The sequence below is a fragment of the Staurois parvus genome, unplaced genomic scaffold (assembly GCF_062004578.1).
Source record: "Staurois parvus isolate SC_StPar_1 unplaced genomic scaffold, SC_StPar_1.0 ptg000838l, whole genome shotgun sequence".
Classification (NCBI taxonomy): Eukaryota; Metazoa; Chordata; class Amphibia; order Anura; family Ranidae; genus Staurois; species Staurois parvus.
In genome coordinates, this window is record NW_028318634.1 from 227,614 (window position 1) to 247,800 (window position 20,187).

At 47.0% G+C, this 20,187-nt stretch overlaps 1 pseudogene; it reads left to right on the forward strand.

Moving 5' to 3' along the window:
• The first annotated feature begins 15,018 nt into the window (after window positions 1-15,018).
• Window positions 15,019-15,132, forward strand: LOC149443706 (U6 spliceosomal RNA; annotated as a pseudogene).
• Window positions 15,133-20,187: the final 5,055 nt, after the last annotated feature.

Here is a 20,187-nt window from a genome sequence, read left to right on the forward strand (position 1 = left end):
GTATCAGTGGGAGGAATAGTGCCCCATCATTGGTGTCAGTGGGAGGAATAGTGCCCCATCATTGGTGTCAGTGGGAGGAATAGTGCCCCATCATTGGTATCAGTGGGAGGAATAGTGCCCATCATTGGTGTCAGTGGGAGGAATAGTGCCCCGTCATTGGTATCAGTGGGAGGAATAGTGCCCCATCATTGGTGTCAGTGGGAGGAATAGTGCCCCATCATTGGTATCAGTGGGAGGAATAGTGCCCCGTCATTGATGTCAGTGGGAGGAATAGTGCCGTATCATTGGTGTCAGTGGGAGGAATAGTGCCCCATCATTGGTGTCAGTGGGAGGAATAGTGCCCCATCATTGGTATCAGTGGGAGGAATAGTGCCGTATCATTGGTGTCAGTGGGAGGAATAGTGCCCCGTCATTGGTATCAGTGGGAGGAATAGTGCCCCATCATTGGTGTCAGTGGGAGGAATAGTGCCCCATCATTGGTGTCAGTGGGAGGAATAGTGCCCCATCATTGGTATCAGTGGGAGGAATAGTGCCCCATCATTGGTGTCAGTGGGAGGAATAGTGTCCCATCATTGGTGTCAGTGGGAAGAATAGTGCAGTATCATTGGTGTCAGTGGGAGGAATAGTGCCCCATCATTGGTATCAGTGGGAGGAATAGTGTCCCATCATTGGTATCAGTGGGAGGAATAGTGCCCCATCATTGGTATCAGTGGAAGGAATAGTGCCGTATCATTGGTGTCAGTGGGAGGAATAGTGCCCCATCATAGGTGTCAGTGGGAGGAATAGTGTCCGAAATGCCAGATAAAGGCAAGGAACCTGGGCTGCAGTTTGGGGACTACCACTTGATAGGCTTGAATGAAAAAATGTTAATGTTATTATAATGCACACACCTGCCTGGAGTTTGCATGTTCTCCCTGTGCCTGCATGGGTTTCCTCCGGAAACTCCGGTTTCCTCGCACACTCCAAAGACATGCTGGTAGGTGAATTGGCTCCTGTCTACATTGTCCCTAGTATGTGTATGTATGAATGTGAGTTAGGGCCCTTAGATTGTACGCCCCTTGAGGGTTAGGGACTGATGTGAATGTACAATATATATGTAAAGCACTGCGTACATTGATGGCGCTATATAAGTACCTGAAAAATATATATATATACACATACAGCATAAATCAGGGGTGGACTGACAACTCATGGGGCCCCCGGGCAATAGAGGATCATGGGGCCCCTGTGTCCTCGCCCACACTCAAACCACACCCAAAATAGCCTATGAAAGATACCAGGGGCATCACATGGGGCCCCCTACTGACCCTGGGCCCTCGAATAGTGCCGCAGTACCCGAATGGTCAGTCCGCCCCTGGCATATACTGTACACTATATTACCAAAAGTATTGGCTCCGCCCTCCAAATCATGTGATTCAGGTGTTCCAATCCCCTCCATGGACACAGGTGTATACAATCAAGCCCCTAGGCATGCAGACTGCTTCTACAAACATTGGTGAAAGAATGGGTCGCTCTCAGGAGCTCAGTGACTCCAAGCGTGGTCCCGTGATAGGTTGTCACCTGTGCAATAAGTCCATCCATGACATTTCCTGGCTACTAAATATTCCACGCTCAACTGTTAGTGGGATTATAACAAAGTGGAAGCAACTGGGAACAACAGCAACTCAGCCACCAAGTGGTAGGCCACGTCACATGACAGAGCGGGGTCAGCACATGCTGAAGCGCACAGTGCGCAGAAGTCGCCAACTGTCTGCAGAGTCAATAGCTAAAGACCTCCAAACTTGGTGTGGCCTTCAGATGAGCCCAACAACAGTGCGTAGAGAGCTTCATGGAATGGGTTTCCATGGCCGAGCAGCTGCATCCAAGCCTTACATCACCAAGTGCAATGCAAAGCGTCGGATACTGTGGTGTAAAGCATGCTGCCACTGAACTCTAGAGCAGTGAAGACTCTCTGGAGTGACCAATCACATTTCTCTGTCTGGCAATTCGATGGACGTGTCTGGGTTTGGCGGTTGCCAGGAGAACAGTACTTGCCTGACTGCATTGTGCCAAGTATAAAGTTTGGTGGAGGGGGGATTATGGTGTGGGGTTGTTTTTCAGGGGTTGGGCTTGGCCCCCTAATTCCAGTGAAGGCAACTCTTAAGGTGACATTTTGGACAATTTCATGCTCCCAACTTTGTGGGAAGAGTTTGGGGATGGCCCCTTCCTGTTCCAACATGACTGCGCACCAGTGCACAAAGCAAGGTCCATAAAGACATGGAGGAGCCAGTTTGGGGTGGAGGAACTTGACTGTCCTGCACAGAGTCCTGACCTCAACCCCATAGAACACCTTTGGGATGAATTAGAGCGGAGACTGTGAGCCAGGCCTCCTCCCCCGACATCAGTGCCTGACCTGACAAATGTGCTTCTGGAAGAATGGTCCAACCTTCCCATAGACACCCTCCTAAACCTTGTGGACGGCCTTCCCAGAAGAGTTGAAGTTGTTATAGCTGCAAAGGGCGGGGCCAACTCAATATTGAACCCTACGGACTAAGACTGGGGGGCCATTAAAGGTCATGTGCGTGGAAAGGGCGGGGCCAACTCAATATTGAACCCTACGGACTAAGACTGGGGGGCCATTAAAGGTCATGTGCGTGGAAAGGGCGGGGCCAACTCAATATTGAACCCTACGGACTAGGACTGGGGGGCCATTAAAATTCATAGTGTATATTTATGTATCACCCTCCAGGAGAGGTGCTAGGATTGGGTAGATTTACGCAGGCATTAGACGGGTTGAAAACCGGTCATTTTAACAAAAAAAAAAAAAGAAAAAATCGGTCATCTGATCGACCGACGTTACCACCAACGGTAAAAAAAACGCCTGATTTTCATCCCGTCTACGGCCGGCATTTAACCCCATAATTACTTCTGTCCCTTGCAGAGAGCTCCACTATTATATTTGACATGAAACAGTCTTGCGGTTGCAACAATGTATCCATTTGTATCCATTTCGGATACAGGTGTTTTTATTTGGATACAAATGGATACATTGTTGCAACCATAAGACTTTTTATATAAAATATAATAGCGGACTGGAATTCTTTCTTTTTTTCTTCTTCTTCTGCTTCTTTTTCTTCCTCTTCTCCCTCTTCTTCTTCTGCTTCTGCTTGCAGGTCACGGCTCATGCGCAGATTTTTTATCGGTAAAGCGATCGGCCGATTTGCCCATCATTGTTGCAACCGCAAGACTTTTTATATAAAATATAATAGCGAACTGGAATTATTCTTTTTCTTCTTTTGTTTCTTCTACTTCTTTTTCTTCTTCTTTTGTTTCTTCTTCTTTTTCTTCTTCTGTTTCTTCTTCTGTTTCTTCTTCTTTTTCTTTTTCTTCTTCTGTTTCTTCCTTTTCTTGCAGGTCACGGCTCATGCGCAGATTTTTTATCGGTAAAACGATCGGCCGATTTGCCCATCATTGTTGCAACCGCAAGACTTTTTATATAAAATATAATAGCGGACTGGAATTCTTCTTCTTTTTCTTCTTTTCTTCTTCTTCTTTTTTTCTTTTTCTGCTTCTTTTTCGTCCTCTTCTTCTGTTTCTTTTCGTCTTCTTTTTCTTCTTCTGTTTCTACTTCTTTTCTTCTTTTTTTTTTCTGTTTCTTCTTCTTTTTCTTCTTCTTGCAGGTCACGGCTCATGCGCAGATTTTTTATCGGTAAAATGATAGGCCGATTTGCCCATCATTGCTGGGAAAATTGGGCGATCGTCAAAATCGGCCGCGCATTTCCCAACTTTACCGATTAAAAAAATGTGCCAAACCCCCGGAAAACAGCCGACCAATTAACCCACTAACGGTGCGACCCGTCTATGGCCTGCATTAGTTCTGGCTCACTGTGTTCAGCGTATTTTTGTTGTTAGGCACATTTAGGCAATATAATGTATGTTTATATATATATACAGTTGCAAGAAAAAGTATGTGAACCCCTTGGGATTACGTGGAGTTTTGCATGAATTAGCCATAAAATGTGCTCTGAACGTCATCTAAGTCACAACAATAGAAGAACACGGTCTGCTGAACATAATACTACACAAACATTAGATGTTGCCATGGTTTAATTGCACATAACATGTAAACATTCACAGTGCAGGGAGGAAAAAGTATGTGAGGCCCTAGCTTAATGACTTCTCCCAGAGCTAATTGGAGCCAGAAGTGAGCCAACCTTGACTCCAATCAGTGTGATGATATTGGATGTGTTGCTGACAGCTGTCCTGCCCTTAAAAAACACACACCTGTTTTGGGTTTACTGGTTTCAAGAAGCACTGTCTGATGTGAACCATGCCTCGCAGAAAAGAGCTCTCAGAAGACCTACGATCAAGAATTGTTGACTTGCATGAAGCTGGAAAGGGTTACAAAAGTATCTCCTTGAGCCTTGATGTTCATGTGTCCACGGTAAGACAGACTGTCTACAAATGGAGAAAGTTTAGCACTGTTGCTACTCTCCCTAGACGTGGTCGTCCTGTAAAAATGACTGCAAGAGCACAGCGCAGAATGCTGCATGAGGTAAAGAAGAATCCCAGAGTGTCAGCTAAAGACATACAGAAATCTCTGGCACATGCTAACATTTTTGTTGACACATCTACAATAAGGAAAACATTAAACAAGAATGGAGTACATGGGAGGACACCACGGAGGAAGCCATTGCTGTCCAAAAAGAAGATTGCAGCACGTTTGAAGTTTGCAAAAGAGCACCTGGATGTTCCACAGCACTACTGGCAAAATATACTGTGGACAGATGAAACCAAGATTGAGTTGTTTGGGAAGAACACACAACACTATGTGTGGAGAAAAAAAGGCACAGCACACCAACATCAAAACCTCATCCCCACTGTGAAACATGGCGGAGGGAGCATCATGGATTGGGGCTGCTTTGCTGCCTCAGGGCCTGGACGGATTGTTGTCATTGATGGGAAAATGAATTCCAGAGTTTATCAAGTCATTTTGCAGGAAAACGTACGACCATCTGTCCGCCAACTGAAGCTCCGCAGAGGATGGGTGATGCAACAGGACAATGACCCAAAGCAGACAAGTCATTCAACAAAACAATGGCTGCAACAGCACAGAATACGCCTTCTGGAGTGGCCCAGTCAGAGTCCTGACCTCAACCCCATTGAAATGCTGTGGCATGACCTTAAGAGAGCGATTCACACCAGACATCCCAAGAATATTGCTACACTGAAACAGTTTTGTGAAGAGGAGTGGTCCAAAAATTACTCCAGATCGTTGTGCAGGTCTGATCTGCAACTACAGGAAATGTTTGGTTGAGGTTATTGCTGCCAAAGGAGGGTCAACCAGTTATTAAGTCCAAAGGTTCACATACTTTTTCCTCCCTGCACTGTGAATGTTTACATGTTATGTGCAATTAAACCATGGCAACATCTAATGTTTGTGTAGTATTATGTTCAGCAGACTGTGTTCTTCTATTGTTGTGACTTAGATGACGTTCAGAGCACATTTTATGCCCAATTCATGCAAAACTCCACGTAATCCCAAGGGGTTCACATACTTTTTCTTGCAACTGTATATATATATATTTTTTTTTTTGTTTGTTTATTTTTTGCTTTTTTTGAATTTTTTAAAATATTTTTATACATATTTTAATTTAATCAAAAATGTAAACTAATCATTCTTTGGCAGAAGATGCCTTTATCTCGCTCTCCCTCGTTCACCTTTTCTCGCTACGCTAATTTGCATATTCAATCCTCACAAATCATTGGATGACAGATCGTTCGTTGAGTTGAATTGTTCGTCCTGTCTCCGTCTCCATTGTTTTACTTCCCCGTCTTCTCTTTTTGTTCTCGGCAGGACAGGTCGGTTGTTTGTCTGTGGCGTGCGCAGCGCTCGTGCCGCGATTAGACTTCCATGAGATGAGCAGCTCCGTCTCTGATGGGAAGAAGGCGTCACGAATTCCTGAGAAGCCATTATTTGCGTTGCGAGTCGTTTCGTGCGTTTCAGGAGAATTGGTGTTTTGCATTTGAATTCAGCGTGAGCTCGGCTCCATCCGCTGCGCTCGGCCTGTGAGTGACGGCGGGAGAATCAGATACTCCGGTTACTATAGTAATATCTACATCTATTCTCCTGAGGACGCCGCGCTGCCAGGAACTTCGGCGCGCTTTGCATCTCATCCCGCCACTCTGCTCTTCCCTGCTCTGCAATGCCGGATTTTATTTATTTATTTTTTTTCAGGTTGATTCTGTTTTCGCAGCGGATGACGATGTTAAGGCAGGACTCCTGACTGCCTTTTCTTTTGGACCAACTGCCACTTTCTTCCTTTATAAATGGCCTTCTTTTAACCCTGTCGCTGCCGCAAGTTACTAACGTTCGGGTGCTGACTCCGAACCACATTGAAGTCAATGGGAGCTGAACAGGGGTGGGCTGACAACTCATGGGGCCCCTGGGCAATAGGAGATCATGGGGCCCCTGTGTCCTTGCCCACACTCAAATCACACTCAAAAAAGCCTATGAAAAAGGTACCAGGGGCATCTCATGGGGCCCCCTACTGACCCCGGGCCCTTGGGCAGTGCCCAAGTTTCCAAATGGTCAGTCCGCCCCTGTTATGGCAGCACTCTTGATTGCCTTTTCTTTTGGACCAACTGCCACTTTTTTCCTTTATAAATGGCCTTCTTTTAACCCTGTTGCTGCCGCAAGTTACTAACGTTGGGGTGCTGACTCCGAACCCCATTGAAATCAATGGGAGCTAAACAGGGGCGGACTGACAACTCATGGGGCCCCCGGGCAATAGGGGATCATGGGGCCCCTGTGTCTGTGCCCACACTCAAATCATACTCAAAAAAGCCTATGAAAAATGTACCAGGGGCATCTCATGGGGCCCCCTACTGACCCCGGGCCCTCTGGCAGTGCCCGAGTTCCCAAATTGTCAGTCCGCCATGATAATGATAAGAAGAAAAACAGTAATAGCAATTCCACACTGGCACCTGGGGGGGGGGTTAAAAACAGGAGGCTGAGCCGACTTTAGCCATCCACCAGAATTGTGACAGTAGAGCCTGATATAATTTTGATATTTGCATAACTCCTCCCATCTCTCTGAGATGAGTACTGAGGCAGGGTGCTGTGATGTTTATAGGAAGCTGCATTACAAAGAGAAGCACAGAGACCCAGTGATGACATCACTGAGACTAAAATAAAGTATGTATTGAAAATGGAAATGTTTTTAAGGAAGCTATATACAGGACTCTGCTGGCTCCTCACACCAGCCGTGATCTACCTGCATTACATAGAGAAGCACAGAGACCCAGTGATGACCTCACTGGGAATAAAATAAGGTATGAAATGGAAATGTTTTTAGGTAGCTATGTACAGCACTCTGCTGGCTCCTCACACCAGCCGTGATCTGCCTGCATTACATAGAGAAGCACAGAGACCCAGTGATGACATCACTGAGACTAAAATAAGGTATGAAATGGAAATGTTTTTAGGTAGCTATGTACAGCACTCTGCAGGCTCCTCCCACCAGCTGTAATTTACCTGCATTACATAGGGAAGCACAGAGACCCAGTTATGACATCACTGGGACTAAAATAAAGTATGTATTGAAAATGGAAATGTTTTTAGGAAGCTATATACAGCACTCTGCTGGCTCCTCCCACCAGCCGTGATCTACCTGCATTACATAAGGAAGCACAGAGACCCAGTGATGATATCACTGGTCACTAAGATAAGGAATGCAACGAAAGCGGAAATGTTTTATTTAAGAATTTTATTGTCATGTTGATCATAAGAAAAGCAAAATGCAAATAGATTATATTTCAACCTCATGCGTTAGCAATGGGGTCAATGGTGATATGTGGGGGTGGTGTGTGTGTGTGGGGGGGGGTGATATGTGGGGGTGGTGTGTGTGTGTGGGGGGGTGGTGGTGATATGTGGGGGTGGTGTGTGTGTGTGGGGGGGGGGGGTGATATGTGGGGGTGGTGTGTGTGTAAGGGGGGGTGGTGATATGTGGGGGTGGTGTGTGTGTGTGTGTGGGGGGGGGTAATATGTGGGGGTGGTGTGTGTGTGGGGGGTGGTGATATGTGGGGGTGGTGTGTGTGTGTGGGGGGGGTGGAGATATGTGGGGGTGGTGTGTGTGTGTGGGGGGGTGGTGGTGATATGTGGGGGTGGTGTGTGTGTGGGGGGTGGTGATATGTGGGGGTGGTGTGTGTGTGGGGGGTGGTGATATGTGGGGGTGGTGTGTGTGTGTGAGGGGGGTGATATGTGGGGGTTGTGTGTGTGTGTAAGGGGGTGGTGGTGATATGTGGGGGTGGTGTGTGTGTGTGTGTGGGGGGGGGGTGGTGATATGTGGGGGTGGTGTGTGTGTGGGGGGGTGGTGGTGATATGTGGGGGTGGTGTGTGTGTGGGGGGGTCATATGTGGGGGTGGTGTGTGTGTGTAAGGGGGGGGGGTGGTGATATGTGGGGGTGGTGTGTGTGTGTGTGTGGGGGGGGTAATATGTGGGGGTGGTGTGTGTGTGGGGGGTGGTGATATGTGGGGGTGGTGTGTGTGTGGGGGGGGTGTGTGTGTAAGGGGGTGGTGGTGATATGTGGGGGTGGTGTGTGTGTGGGTGGTGGTGATATGTGGGGGTGGTGTGTGTGTGTGGGGGGGGTGGTGATATGTGGGGGTGGTGTGTGTGTGTGAGGGGGGTGATATGTGGGGGTGGTGTGTGTGTGTAAGGGGGGGTGGTGATATGTGGGGGTGGTGTGTGTGTGTGGGGAGGTGGTGATATGTGGGGGTGGTGTGTGTGTGTGTGGGGGGGGGGGGTGGTGATATGTGGGGGTGGTGTGTGTGTGTGGGGAGGTGGTGATATGTGGGGGTGGTGTGTGTGTGTGGGGGGGGGGGTGGTGATATGTGGGGGTGGTGTGTGTGTGTGTGTGGGGGGTGGTGATATGTGGGGGTGGTGTGTGTGTGTGAGGGGGGTGATATGTGGGGGTGGTGTGTAAGGGGGGTGGTGATATGTGGGGGTGGTGTGTGTGTGTAAGGGGGGGTGGTGATATGTGGGGGTGGTGTGTGTGTGGGGGGTGGTGATATGTGGGGGTGGTGTGTGTGTGTGGGGAGGTGGTGATATGTGGGGGTGGTGTGTGTGTGTGGGGGGGGGGGTGGTGATATGTGGGGGTGGTGTGTGTGTGTGGGGGGAGGGGTGGTGATATGTGGGGGTGGTGTGTGTGTGGGGGGTGGTGATATGTGGGGGTGGTGTGTGTGTGTGGGGAGGTGGTGATATGTGGGGGTGGTGTGTGTGTGTGGGGGGGGGGGGGGTGGTGATATGTGGGGGTGGTGTGTGTGTGTAAGGGGGGTGATATGTGGGGGTGGTGTGTGTGTGTAAGGGGTGGTGGTGATATGTGGGGGTGGTGTGTGTGTGTGGGGTGGTGATATGTGGGGGTGGTGTGTGTGTGTGAGGGGGGTGATATGTGGGGGTGGTGTGTGTGTGTAAGGGGGGGGTGGTCATATGTGGGGGAGGTGTGTGTGTGGGGGGTGGTGATATGTGGGGGTGGTGTGTGTGTGTGAGGGGGGTGATATGTGGGGGTGGTGTGTGTGTGTGGGGGGGTGATATGTGGGGGTGGTGTGTGTGTGGGGGGTGGTGATATGTGGGGGTGGTGTGTGTGTGTGGGGGGGTGATATGTGGGGGTGTTGTGTGTGTGGGGGGGGTGATATGTGGGGGTGGTGTGTGTGTGTGGGGGGGTGATATGTGGGGGTGGTGTGTGTGTGTGGGGGGGTGATATGTGGGGGTGGTGTGTGTGTGTGGGGGGGTGATATGTGGGGGTGTTGTGTGTGTGTGTGGGGGGGTGATATGTGGGGGTGGTGTGTGTGTGTGGGGGGGGTGATATGTGGGGGTGGTGTGTGTGTGGGGGGGTGATATGTGGGGGTGGTGTGTGTGGGGGTGATATGTGGGGGTGGTGTGTGTGTGTGGGGGGGTGATATGTGGGGGTGGTGTGTGTGTGTGTGTGGGGGGGGGTGATATGTGGGGGTGGTGTGTGTGTGTGGGGGGGTGATATGTGGGGGTGTTGTGTGTGTGTGTGTGTGTGGGGGGGTGATATGTGGGTGTTGTGTGTGTGTGTGGGGGGGTGATATGCGGGGGTGGTTTGTGTATGTGTGTGGGGTGGTGGTGATATGTGGGGGTGGTGTGTGTGTGGGGGGGTGGTGGTGGTGATATGTGGGGGTGTGTGTGTGTGTAAGGGGGATGGTGAAATGTGGGGGTGGTGATATGTGTGTGGGGGGGGGGGGGTGCAGGGTAGTGGAAGGTGGTATTCCCCATCCCTGGCCTGGTTGCTGGACAAACTCCGGGGTCACATCTCACATTTTGGGGTCACATCTCATGGATTATGACTAAGGCTTTTTAGCCAAAACGTGTCACCCTATTGTACTTTGAATGTCATTTTTTTTGTGGTCGTTTCCATAAAGAGGAAGATTTTAGCGCAGTGGCGGTTGTGCGGATCTTTTTTCCAACTTGCATAGCGTGCCGATCAAAACACCTCGAATGGCTCATTACGGCATCGCCGTAAACTGGCCGAATCATGTCAAACGTCTCTGTGGCAGATTTGCCCAGTTTTCACACAGAATTTCACGTTTGCTCTTTGTTCTCACTTGCTGTCCGTGATGAAACGACAGACGTGGTAACGCACGTCACCAGAATAGCACCAGTTGCACAGCTCCCGGTGTACACAGGACAATGTCTTTTGGCACACTGACTTATGAAGGTTGGTGCTCCCTGTGACTGTGTGTGCAGCCTTGTGCTACCATCTGTTGGCGTGTTACACAACTGGTCTTGAAACGTTTTGATACCACTTCGTATGCATGTGTGCAGAGGCGGACTAACAACTCATGGGGCCCCCAGGCAATTGGGGATCATGGGGCCCCTGTGTCCTTGCCCAAACTCAAAAAAGCCTATGAAAAAGGTACCAGGGGCATCTCATGGGGCCCCCTACTGACCCAGGGCCCTCGGGCAGTGCCCGAGTTTCCAAATGGTCAGTCCGCCCCTGCATGTGTGTGTATGCATGTATGCTAGGCCTTGTTCACATGGGCATAGCTAAGCGGACACCATTGTGAGGGCCACGTGACATGGTGTTCCATCCTCATGTAGGCAGTCCCATTCAAGTCCATTGGACGGGCAGAGCCACTGATCCCAATTTTGTCGTTTATGAGGCACGATCTGTCACCGGTGATGACATATCACTACACCAGCCTGTTGCCAGTGTCATGTGACCGGCTGTGACCAATCACAGCCAATCACATGTCAATTGTATACAACATCATGCCATCCATTGTATACAATTATGTTGTTAGCTGTGACTGGTCAAGGCAATCACATGATACAGATAGGGCCAATCACAGCCCATCTGTATCACGTGATCAGCTTTGCCCAATCACAGCCATCTGTATCGTGTGATCAGCTTTGCCCAATTACAGCCATCTGTATCGTGTGATCAGCTTTGCCCAATCACAGCCATCTGTATCGTGTGATCAGCTTTGTCCAATCACAGCCATCTGTATCGTGTGATCAGCTTTGCCCAATTACAGCCATCTGTATCATGTGATCAGCTTTGCCCAATCACAGCTAATCACAACAAAAGACTAAATGAATCCGTTTCATTCACTAACAATGATTGCAGATATTAATGAAATACATCAGTATTAGGAATCATAATGTGTCAAAAAAAAAATCCTGATCACTCGCCCAGAGTAGTTCAGTGTTACTATGGTAACATTTATTTATTTCAGGTACTTATATATCGCCATCAATGTACGCAGCACTTTACATATATATTGTACATTCACATCAGTCCCTAACCCTCAAGGGGCGTACAGTCTAAGGTCCCTAACTCACATTCATACATACACATACTAGGGACAATTTAGACAGGATCCAATTAACCTACCAGCATGTCTTTGGAGTGTGGGAGAAAACCGGAGCACCCAGAGGAAACCTACACAGGCACAATATGCAAACTCCAGGCAGATGGCGCCATGGTTGGGATTCGAACCAACGACACTAGTACTGCCAGGTGGAAGTGCTAACCACTTAGCCGCTGTGCTGCCCGTAACATTGTATTGCTTTGGTCACAGTGTGCTGAAAAATAAAATAGTAGAAAAAAGAAAAAATGTAATAAAAAATAATAAAAAAATAGAAATATTTGAAAAAAAATACAAATTCAATTATTATTATTATTTTATTTTTTGCTAAATTAACAAAAAAAGATCAAAAATTTTGAAAAAAACACACATTTTTCTTTGTTTCTGTTATAAAAGTTTGCAAATAAATAAATGTTCTTCATAAATTTAGGCCGAGATGTATTCTGCTACATGTCTTTGGTGAAAATACCCCAAATTAGGATGTATTATTTAGTTTGTAGGAAAGTTATAGAGTTCACAAACTATGGGATAGATCTGAATATTGATCAATCCTGAAGTACTGACGGCCAATCTAATTTCTTGAGGTCCAAGAATGTCAGAATAGTACAGATATCCCCCAAATGTCAGGACAGTACAGATATCCCCCCAAATGTCAGGACGGTACAGATATCCCCCCAAATGTCAGGACAGGACAGATATCCCCCAAATGTCAGGACAGTGCAGATATCCCCCAAATGTCAGGACAGTACAGACATCCCCCAAATGTCAGAACAGTACAGATATCCCCCAAATGTCAGGACAGTGCAGACATCCCCCAAATGTCAGGACGGTACAGACATCCCCCAAATGTCAGGACAGTACAGACATCCCCCAAATGTCAGGACGGTACAGATATCCCCCAAATGTCAGGACGGTACAGATATCCCCAAATGTCAGGACAGAACAGATATCCCCAAATGTCAGGACAGTACAGATATCCCCCAAATGTCAGGACGGTACAGATATCCCCAAATGTCAGGACAGTACAGATACCCCCCAAATGTCAGGACAGTACAGATATCCCCCAAATGTCAGGACGGTACAGATATCCCCCAAATGTACTTGCCAGGACAGGACAGGTCAGATATCCCACAAACGTCAGAACAGTACAGATATCCCCCAAATGTCAGGACAGTACAGATATCCCCCAAATGTCAGGACGGTACAGATATCCCCCAAATGTCAGGACAGTACAGATATCCCCCAAATGTCAGGACGGTACAGATATCCCCCAAATGTCAGAACAGTACAGATATCCCCCAAATGTCAGGACAGGACAGATATCCCACAAATGTCAGAACAGTACAGATATCCCCCAGACAGTACAGATATCCCCCCAAATGTCAGAACAGTACAGATATCCCCCAAATGTCAGAACAGTACAGATATCCCCAAATGACCCCTTTTTGCAAAGTAGACAGTCCAACGTACTTCATAAGAGGCATGGCGAGTTTTTTTTTTTTTTTCATATTTCACTATGACCAAAGTAGTACAATGTTACCATATGTTCAGGAGTTGGCCAAGCCCAACTCCTGAAAAACAACCCCCCACCATAATCCCCCTCCCCCGAACTTTACACTTAGCACAATGCAGTCAGGCAAGTATCGTTCTCCTGGCAACCGCCAAACCCAGACACGTCCATTGGATTGCCAGGCAGAGAAGCGTGATTGGTCACTCCAGAGAACACGTCTCCCCTGCTCTAGAGTCCAGTGGCGGCGTGCTTTACACCACGGCATCTGATGCTTTGCATTGCACTTGGTGATGTAAGGCTTGGATGCAGCTGCTCGGCCATGGAAACCCATTCCATGAAGCTCTCTACGCACTGTTGTTGGGCTCATCTGAAGGCCACACCAAGTGTGGACGTCTTTAGCTATTGACTCTGCAGACAGTTGGCGACTTCTGCGCACTGTGCACTTCAGCATGCGCTGACCCCGCCCTGTCATGTGACGTGGCCTACCACTTGGTGGCTGAGTTGCTGTTGTTCCCAGTTGCTTCCACTTTGTTATAATCCCACTAACAGTTGAGCGTGGAATATTTAGTAGCCAGGAAATGTCACGGATGGACTTATTGTACAGGTGACAACCTATCACGGGACCACGCTTGGAGTCACTGAGCTCCTGAGAGCGACCCATTCTTTCACCAATGTTTGTAGAAGCAGTCTGCATGCCTGGGGGCTTGATTGTATACACCTGTGTCCATGGAGGGGATTGGAAAACCTGAATCACATGATTTGGAGGGCTGACCCAATACTTTTGGCAATATAGTGTGTGTCTGTATATATATATATTTTAATATGTTAATGATATGCTTGTAATAGAATCACGTCCATATTAAATGAATGCTCTGCCCCTAATTAAAGTGCATGCTCTGCCTAAAGTGGCTTTCCGGACACAGAATAAAAAGGTTTCCCTAAAAACTTTTTTTGAAATGTTGATAACTATATACAGTACAAGCTCTGGGTAGTGCAGCTCTCATACTATAGCCAGAGGCATCAGTGACACCTAGTGGAAGCAGATGGAAAGTGACCAGAGTCTAAGAGAAACTTAAAAAAGCTGAACTGCCAATCTAGCTAAGACGACTGCAGCTCAGCACCACTAAATTAAAACAGACTCTGCTATGGCTTCAGTTGCATAGAACATTAGTGAGCTCAAGGAAAAAAAAATGATGGTCCAATATCAAATTAGCAAAAAAAAAAAAAAAGTTCACCTATGTGTGAGATTTCTCTGATAAAAGCAGAATAATATAAAGTCTGCTCATCCTTAATTCTTTCTTTTTTTTTAAATTTTCTAACTGCAGATCTTGGTACATGGAGCAACTTTGGATCCACTAAGTTGATAAGTGTGTGGTATAGAGGAGAACTACTGTATCTAGCGTCTAATTAAAGTGGTTGTAAACCTCAGACATGAAATATGAACAAAGCACATCCCTCTATAGTGTGTACTTGTCTCAATCCAGATCACTAAGTGCCATATTTGCGTGCAATTAGAAAATACATATGTGCTGAGAACGCTCGCCCTGCACGCTTCCAGCACATATGTCCACGACTCCAGGAAAGGTACCGATCTCCTCTTTCAATCGGGACCTTTTCCGTTCATGTGATGGCGAATCACGGCGGTCACATGACCCTAAAACCCCGCCCCGCCTGCAATTGGAACAATACAGAGAAGATTAGCATTGCCCCTGCGCAAGGATGACACGCAAATTCGTGAAGCGTTCCAATTTTAGTATATGTCCTGCCGAAGCGAGGTCTCCTGTGAATTCACAATTATACCTGCCTAGGCAATTTTTCCCCAGAGGTTTCCAAAACCTCTGAATTTCCTTTGAGGACCCACCTCAAAGACTCTCTGTGAGATCCAACAATCTCAAACTGAAACTTGGGCTACTGTCCCTGGGTCTATAAAGGGGGACAATCCAGGTAAAATTAAGACTGGCTCAGCTTACCTGACCGTCCATGCCTTTAATCCCGCTTCTGACACCAGATTGCAAGGATTCAACCTATGTCTGTAGCCCCCTTGTCCTCGTTATTTTCACCCTCAGGCCTGGTAGAAATAAAGCTCCAACACCGAAGTGTGCAAGCTAAATCTCTGAAAGTTTAATGCATAACAAGAACGGTTATACAGAACTCAGTAGGCGTGGCTTAATCTCAGGATGACCAATGAAACATTCCATTCTTATCAATATAGTTACGTGAAGAACAGAAACTGCAAATAGTTGAGGGATACCATATAAGGTAGTTTCGTTTACAGAAATGAAACTAGTCCAAGGAAACGAGAGAGAAGTTCCAAAAACAAAACTAACTGTTCACACATCTAGAAATGGAGGCATTATACAAAAATGGATGCCAGTTAATAAGACATATTTCCTTACACTGGCTTCTGAAAACCTTAAAGGGCCGGGAGGCGTCGGCACGAAGAGGTTAATAATAATAATAATAATATTCATCATCATTATAAAATCTAGTCCAGAAATGGTACATTTTATCCATGTGTGACCTCCCTTTGTTTCAGCCTTACTGCTCTGCCTGACCAGTGATGGGCATGCCCCTTCATACTCTGAAGTACAAGGGACGGGGGCCATCACGTTGGATACATCATTGCTTGGATGGAAAATAGCCATGACCAGGGGACCAAAGATGGCTTGATCCAGTCCCACTCAACCAATACCTACCCCCCTCCTTAAACCTAAGTAACCACACAGACAAGAAAAATGGAGTTAATGGCCCAAAACGGCCTTTTATTACAACCATTATCCACTTCAAGTCCGAACACATTTACCCCCTTCCTGTCCAGGCCAACTTTCAGCTTTCAGCGCTGTCACACTTTGAATGACAATTGCGCGGTCATGCAACACTGTACCCATAAGAATTTTTTAGCATTTTTTTTAGACAGATAAAACTTTATTTTGGTGGTATTTATTCACCACTGGGATTTTAATTTTTTTGCTATACAAATGAAAAAGTCCAACAATTTTGAAAAAAAGTGTTTTTCTTATAAAATCTTGCAAATAAATAATATTTATTCATAAATATTGGCCAAAATGTATTCAGTTATCTTTTTAGTAAAAAAAATAATAACCCAAATTAGTTTATATCCAAAAATTATAATTTTTAAAAAACATTATTTTACATTTTTATTTTATTTTTTTATATTATGATTTTTTTAAAATGCGTTTTATTTTACATACTGTCACCCTAGTAGTATAGTGTCACCATAGTAACACTGTACTACTTGTGGGGGGTGATGAAGATTTATTTTTTACACTGATTGCTTTTACACCCATAAAGGCTGTAAAAGCAATTATTTCTCCTTCTCTCTGGCTGCATTCTTGCAGCCATTGAGAAATACTGTGTGATCTGTGATTGGTTACAGCTTGTCACATGGTACAAGGCTTTTGTGAATAGCCTTGTACCATGTGACCTCTGTGATCATTCACAGATTTCACACGTAGTAAGCAATGATGTCAGAAGTGACATCTTGCTTACTACTCTGCATGTGATCACTGATTTGCCAATCAGTGATCACATGATCGGGACCTTGCACAGAGGTCCCGAACGACGATTGGTGTTCCACTGCGGGCACCGGATCGTAGTGCTGCATGTTCCCAGGGAGCTCGCACAGTTCAAAATGGCGGGCACCGTTTATGAACGGCAACCTGCCCCTGGACTGCCACCGTCCGGCCATTTATATACAGCGGCCGGATGGCAAGTGGTTAACTAGGCCTCCAGCCGCAACACCACCGACTTGGAGACACCACTGCAGATACCCCTGTAAGCCGTGTTCTGGGGTGGGCCCCCCAGGATACAGTGAAGTCACGAACGAGGAAAGCAACCCCAACACCAGCTTTTTCCACAACAGAATTTTACTTAGATGTGGCAAATAAACACAACCACAAATGCTGGAAACATACAATAAATTTACATCCACCCAGCCCAAAGGCTGAGACCCTTGTGCTGCACAGCATGGCGCATTCTGATGGATGAAGGTAAAAAGTGTAGTAATTTACCTACTGGCGGGCACAGCTAAGCTGCCACACTTTACCTGTTATTACCCTACAGAGCAGGAATCAGTGTATGGGTGTACGGTATGGGCTAGCCTGCGGTGCAGCACAACAGCTTACAATCTTACACAAATCTACAGTATTCCCTTTCCCATAACTGATCCTATAGCATGTGCCTGAGTATTCCTTCTGAGCAAAACACCAGTCTGGCTTGAGTTTGTAGGATTTTATCAGCTCTCCAATGTGAGATGTCACTATAAGTTGTGGAGTCCTTCCAATAATCAGTAACAACACTTGTGGCCTGACACAGAGACCCTAACTAACTAACTATAGGCCTGGACTCAGTCTCTGGGCGCCAACACTGAAATGAGGTGCGTGCACGATCTTACCGACCCGGGTCTGCTTTGTATCCGCTGGTGACTCTGAACAGAACAAATGTCTCTCCAACAAGCATGCGGTCTTGTCGTATATGTTGCTTAGTTCCTCTGCTCTCATCAGCTTCCTGGCAGCAACCTCATCAGAATTCCTGTCAGCAATCTCATCAGCTCACACGGCCCCTTCATTCAGCATCGTCCAAAACATGGCTGCAGTCTCCTCTTCCTGTTCACTAAACTTCAACTCTGAGGGCAAAACCCCACCTCTTCATGAATATACAAATATCTATGCAGTCTGACACTGTGTTAGAAAAACAGTGACATCTTGTGGCTAAACCGCAGAATGTCAGTTAAAACATTAATTTACTTCCACACGAACAGTGTTCAAACAATGAGAGCTGTTTCCCCATCTCACACCCCCACCAGAACAACTGGAAGCCGTACCTCAGATGGGTTCCTACAAAGTGCTTTTCTTGTGCCCACAGTAACCAATGAGGACCTTTCACTCTGCCAGACGTCCCCCAGCACCAACTGGCACAACCACCACCAAAACAAACCATAAAACAACGGGTGGCCGGGCGGCCGGGAAGTATACTCCTGGTTATCAGTGTAAATGTCCCACGTCAGCCTTGCCAGTTTTCGGCTGTCCATTCATCACACAGACACAGCGTATGAGGAAAGGAAATGCCACTAACCAGCAAGTTTGTTTACACGTGATCAGTTGTGATTGGACACAGCTTATAACATGGTAAAAGACAGCTGTGATTGGCCCTTTACCTCAATCTGTGATCAGCTGTGTCCAAAGGACACAGTGGTCACAGAGCGTGCCAGATGTTCTGGGAGGAACTCCATGGAAGCCCTCCCACAACTAGAGAACCACGCTGTAGCCATCTTTTGGTGGTTAATAATCAGGGGCAGACTGACAACTCATGGGGCCCCTTTGTCCTCACCCACACTCAAACCACACCCAAAAAGCCTATGAAAGGTACCAGGGGCATCTCTAGGGCCCCCTACTGACTTCGGGCCCTCGGGCAGTTAATAATGCCCAACTGAGTCACCTCCACCAGATCGTCCCCCGCAGCTATTACCTTTTGTACCACTTCCCCCTCCCTTTAGATTGGAAGCTCCATGAGCCGGGCCCTCCTATGCCCTCTGTATTGACCTGTATTATAACTGTACTGCCTGCCTTTATATTGTAAAGCACTACGCACATTGTTGGTGCTATAGACACTACTGTGCAAATGTTTTGGGCAGGTGTGAAAAAATGCTGTAAATTAAGAATGTTTTCAGAAATAGAAGTGATAATAGTTTATTTTTTTATCGATAAACAAAATGGAAAGTCAGTGAACAGAAGAAAGATGAAAATCAATATTTGGTGTGACCACCCTTTGCCCTCAAATCAGCATAATTTCTTCTGGGTAGACTAGCGCACAGTTTTTGAAGGAACTCGGCAGGTAGGTTGTTCCCAGGGGCGGACTGACCATTTGGAAACTCGGGCACTGCCCGAGGGCCCGTGGTCAGTAGGGGGCCCCATGAGATGCCCCTGGTACCTTTTTCATAGGCTTTTTTGAGTTTGGGCAAGGACACAGGGGCCCCATGATCCCCTATTGCTCGGGGGCCCATGAGTTGTCAGTCAGCCTCTGGTTGTTCCATACATCTTGGAAAACCAACCACAGATCTTCTGAGGATGTAGGCTGCCTCAGATCCTTCATATAATCCCAGACAGACTGTTGAGAGATCAAGGCTCTGTGTTGACCAAACCATCGCTTCCAGGACTAGTTGTTCTTTTTTACACGGCAGATAGTTTTTAATGTTTGGGGTGGTTGTTGCTGCAGAACACATTTGGGGCCAATCACACGCCTCCCTGATGGTATGGGATGATGGATAACTATCTGCTTGTATTTCTCAGCATTGAGGACACCTTTGATCCTAACCAAATTTCCAACTCCATTTCCAGAAATGCAGGCCCAAACCTGCAAGGAGCCTCCACCATGCTTCACAGTTGCCTGCAGACACTCATTATTGCGCCGCTCTCCAGCCCTTCGCCAAAAAACTGCCTTCTGCTACAGCCAAATATTTCACATTGTGACTCTAGAGTCCAGAGCACCTGCTGCCATTTTTCTGAACCCTGGTTCTATGTTCCCATGCCTAGTTGAGTCCCTTAGCCTTGTCTCCACGTTGGAGGTCTGGTCTTTTGGCTGCAATTCTTTCATGAAGACCATTTCCAGCCAGACTTCTCCGGACAGTGGATGGGTGTACCTGGGTCTTACTGGATTCCACCAGTTCTGTGCTGATGGCACTGTTGGACATCTTCTGGTGTGAAAGGGTAGTGAGCATGATGTGTCTTTCATCTGCTGCATTAAGTTTCTTTGGCCGACCACTGTGACTACGGTCCTCAATGTTGGCCGTT